This window comes from Capricornis sumatraensis, chromosome 15 (assembly GCF_032405125.1).
Source record: "Capricornis sumatraensis isolate serow.1 chromosome 15, serow.2, whole genome shotgun sequence".
NCBI lineage: Eukaryota > Metazoa > Chordata > Mammalia > Artiodactyla > Bovidae > Capricornis > Capricornis sumatraensis.
This window is the reverse complement of record NC_091083.1, coordinates 46186163-46190882: the sequence shown is the minus strand read 5'-3', so window position 1 is coordinate 46190882 and position 4720 is coordinate 46186163. Positions and strand designations below refer to the sequence as shown.

At 52.6% G+C, this 4720-nt stretch overlaps 1 pseudogene; it reads left to right on the top strand.

Annotated features, from left to right (window-relative positions):
* The first annotated feature begins 3563 nt into the window (after positions 1-3563).
* Positions 3564-4096, top strand: LOC138091113 (calmodulin-like protein 3; annotated as a pseudogene).
* Positions 4097-4720: the final 624 nt, after the last annotated feature.

Genomic DNA, 4720 nt, shown 5'->3' with positions numbered 1-4720 from the left:
GTGTTTGTCTGTGTCCGTGTTGTTACTCTTAGACTGTGAACTGCAAAGATCCCACAACAATAGTGCATGCTGTGTGCTCCCTGCAAACCCAGGCGTGTCTGCTCATTTCTGGGAGACTGAGTGATGGAAAGTCACAGGTAGGAAATTGATCCATGGAGACCGAACACCCCAGAGACAGCCCAAGACGGGGCCAGCCCTGCACTGACCCTTGGATGCATGCACTGGAACCGAGGAGACTCTGAGGGGCTGTTGGCCCTAAAGCCACAAGGGGAGAAGGTGGAGGCCCTACCCTGGGTCCTGGGACCACACTCCTCTTCCCAGGACTCTCCCCCACCTCTGTCCTGAGCCTCCCTGCACCTCCTGCCTGGTCCCGCTGGGTTCACATCCAGACATTTGGCCTGGAGGAGAGAAGTCCACTCTCCCCAGATCTGCTGGCCCCCATCACCCCAACTATGTTCGGGCCTCTCTATGAAGCCGGGCCAGCATTCCACAATAAAGACCCAGTTGGATCAAAGTGCCCGAGGTGACCAGACTGCTTGCAGGGAGCTGGGAGGTGAATCTGTCCTCCTGAGGCCTGAACAGCAGGAATGCTCTGTGGGCGGGAGTGGACTTTTCTAGCATCAGTGCGGGGATGTGAAGCCGCAGAGAAGACAGGGGTGGAAGGCCAGAGAGTGAAACCTCAGCAGCTGCTCCCAGGAGTCAACACAGAGGTCAACCGCCCCCACGGAGCCATATGGCAAACCTGTGAACAGTGAAAAGAGATGACAGACCACACCGTGAGTGATGCAGGCACCTGGGCAGGAGCACCTGGGGGCACCCCATGGGGTCTGACCCAGAGGGAAGGACTGGAAGGGACGACACAGGTCCAGGCCTCCTGCCTGGTGGAAGGAGTCTGCCTGAGTGACGAGCCAGCCCTCCATTCATTCAGCAAATGACGTCTCTCGAGCACAGGGCCCATCCTGTCGTGGAGGGTTTCTGTCTGTGTCAGTCAATTCTGTCGTATCTGACTCTGTGGCCCACCAGGCTCCTCTGTCCCTGGGGTTCTCCAGGCAAGAATACTGGAGTGGGTTGCCATTCCCTTCTCCAGGGGATCTTCCCAACTGGGCTCTCCTACGTTGTAGGCAGATTCTTTACTATCTGAGCCACCAGTGCTGCTTGGGGCGGGGCGGGGGCAGGGCGGTGGATCAGAAACAGCCTTGAGACTTCCCAATACTTAGATCCTCTTCTAACAGAATCGGTGGTGATATTGATGAACGTGGGGTCTTCCCTGGCACGAGTGGTAAAGAATCTGCCTGCCAATACAGGAGATGCAAGAGGCCTTTATAATTTTTTTAAACTATGCATAAAGTGATTCAACATTCAGAAGATCTGCAGAACTCAGTAAACTAGTAGTTTCCAATTGGCTGACACATGGCATTACCGAATCACGAGCGGGTGAAAGATCACTCGGAGCACAGGAGCAACCAGTGGATTTCAACGGAACAGGATGAAAGTTCATTGACATGGTTTCTGAGTCCATACCACAGTGAACTTTTAATAAGCTACCACCTGTCAATTTTTGATATGGTATCCAAGAAGAACCACAGTTCTCTGCAAGAGTCATTGAACATTCTCTCCTTTACCAGGTGAGCATATCATGTGATGCTGAATTATCATATACTTCAAATCAAAACACCTGCCGACAGACCGAGTGCAGAAGCAGACAAACTTTTATAAAGCCAGACATTAAGGAGATTTGAAAAATTATTTTTTTTAGGTACTGTGATTCTTTTTGTTTTGGAAATATAATTATTTTTTTATGTTGTCGTTTACTTGCTAAGTTATGTTTGACTGTTTTCGACTCCATTGACTATAGCCCACCAGGCTCCTCTGTCCATGGGATTTCCCAGGCAAGGATACTGGAGTGGGTTGCCATTTCCTTCTCCAGGGGATCTTTCTGACTCAGGGATCAAGCCCGAATCTCCTGCATTGGCAGGTCGATTCTTTACTGCTGAGCCACCAGGGAAGTCCCTAATTACTTTTTATAAAACTACGCTGTTTTTGTTTTTTCATATCTTTTTTGCCTGTTTGCAGGGCAGGAATAGAGAGGCAGACATAAAACATGGACTTGTGGACGCAGGGTGGGAAGGGGAGGGTGGGATGAGTTGGGAGAGTAGGCTTGACATACGCACACTAATGTGCATAAAACAGATAGCTAGTAGGAAGCTGTTGTAAGACACAGGGAGCTCAGCTCAGTACTCTGGTAACCTAGAGGGGTAGGATGAGGAGTGGTGGGGTGGGAGGGAGGCTCTAGGGGGAGGGGACATATGTATACTTATAGCTAATTCACACGGTTGTTCAGCAGAAACTAAAGCAACATCGTAAAACAATTACACTCCAGTAAAAAAAAAAAATTATACATTCCTTACAAAAAGTTGTGAATACATAAAATACATTTACATATGTTAAAATTTTATTAGGTCTCATTTCAAACACAAGAAATATTGATAGACATTTATAAAGGCTCTTTACAGTCTCCAGTAATTCTTAAATGTATAAATGGGACCGAAGATCACAAATAGATCCTGTAGGGAAGGGAATCACTGCCCTAAGAGGCCACAGGGGGAAAAACACACAGCTCAGGAAATTAAAAACATTCCTTCTGTCATAGTTTTCTAACCAGCAGGTTGCAACAATTCAGTCATCACAGCACTGTGTCCTGTGAGTCAGGAGCAACTCTAAAACCCTTACTGAGCTCCCTTTCAACTTGCTTTATGAAGAGTCCACTCAGGCTCTGACCCAGAAACGTGCAGACTCCTGTTGGCCACTTACGCCTTGCAGGTGAGGCGGGCAGGACGCAGCTTATGGCAGCCCATCCACCGGACAGTGTCAGGCACATGTGACCCAGGCACGCTGGCCCCTGGTCCCCCCGGACACCGTGTCAGCTCCACACCCCCTGCCAGCGCTTCTCCTGCCCCTGCCCTCGTGGTCTTCCTTGGTCATGTGCCCCCAACGTATGATGTTGTGGGGACACACCGTCCAGCTATAGCACTGGGTTTATCAAGTCTTTTCTTCACAGGGCATCCTCCAAACCCAACTCAAACTCAGAGGGAGGAGAGGGCTCAGGGCTGGTGCTTTTGCTAAGTGTGGAAGGTGTGAAGACTGGAAAGGAAGGAGTGGGAACTGGGTGAGTCCAGTAGGCAAATCCAGAACTCATCCCTCTTGAGACTGTCCACCCGCCTTTCTGGAGCTGTCCCTGCTGCTCCGGCCAGTGGGGACAAGGGTCTGGCCATTCCCAGAGCTGCTGGCATCAGTGCAACCAGCTGGCCAGCCTGCTGCCTGGTCCTGGACTCCTGTCCCAACAGGACCTGGGCTCTAGGCAACCGCAGGGCAGGGAGCGTGCAAGGGGAGGGACAACCCGGCTGCTTTTAAGTGCCGGTGAAAGCTGGGGCTTGTGCAGCACAGCCACCTCCATGTGCTCTCGGCCACCTCTCCACGCACCTGGCCACCTGCATGTGCACAAGGCCATCTCCACGCACACACGGCCACCTCCTTGCACGCCCAGCCACCTCCTGGCAATGGTCATGGCCAAGCAACCGGGCAAGGAGCAAATGGCTGAGTTTTAGGAGGCCTTCTCTCTGTTCCACCTGGACAGCAACAGCGCCATCCCCATGCAGGAGCTCGGCACTGTCCTGTGGTCACTGGGCCCAAACCCCACCAAGGCTGAGCTCCAGAAAGTGGTGGGTGAACTGGTCTGCGATGGCAGGGGCCCTGTAGGATTCCCCAAGCTCCTGGGCCTGATGGCCTGGAAGGTGAAGGCTGGGGATGGCGAGGACCACATCTGGGAGGCCTTCTGCGTCTTTGATAAGGACAGCAAATTTCAGTCAGCACGGCCAAGTTGTGGCACACGGTGACCTGGCTGGGCAAGAAGCTGAACAACCAGGAGGTGGAGGAGATGATCTGGGCAGCACACATGGACGCAGATGGGCAGGTGAACTGCGAGGAGTTCATGCACCTGCTGGTCTCGAGTGAGGCCGCTCTCCCAGCCCACGCCTTCCCCGGGTGTCCCATCTCTGTTACCCTCACCACTCCGGGCACTTCTTCTCTGGTTGGCTGACCGACCCAGATTTCTGCCTCACTTCCTTTCCTCGCTCTTGCCCACCTCCCCACCCGCTCCTCACTCAGGATGACCCAGACCACTGCCAAGACCAGCAAAGCTCAAATGCTCAGTGCCTCAGGAGCAGACGCTCAAGGGGGGCCCTGGGCAGGGATCAGAGGAAGACAGTCACAGCTGCATGTCCCCGGGGAGGGCCCTCCACCCAGTACCCCTAACTGGCACCCCCATCAATCCACTCTGATTCAGGAGGAGGGGGTGGCCCAGGCCCTGGGCAAGGTGCACTGACTGGGGCTGACAATCGGGGTCTGGCCTCCCTTCCCCACATGCCCCCTAGTTCTTTTCTGTCTCCACCAAACCATGGTGATTTATCTCTTGAAGCCAGGAGCCAGTTCTAATGGGTTTATATTCACCTTCTTGAAAGGAAATTCGATGTAAGGGAGAAAGAGGCTGCAGGGGAATAAAGAAGACGCTTGTGTTCCTGCTTTGTTTCTTTTTCCCTGGTTCCGACAGAAATGATCCTTGTTAGCTCCAAGAGGCAGCAATCTCTCTTTTTGTGCCTTTTGGAAATGTGATGAAATCTTGTACTGGTGGGCAGAGCAAAGAGAGGGGTCTCAGCAAGGTGAA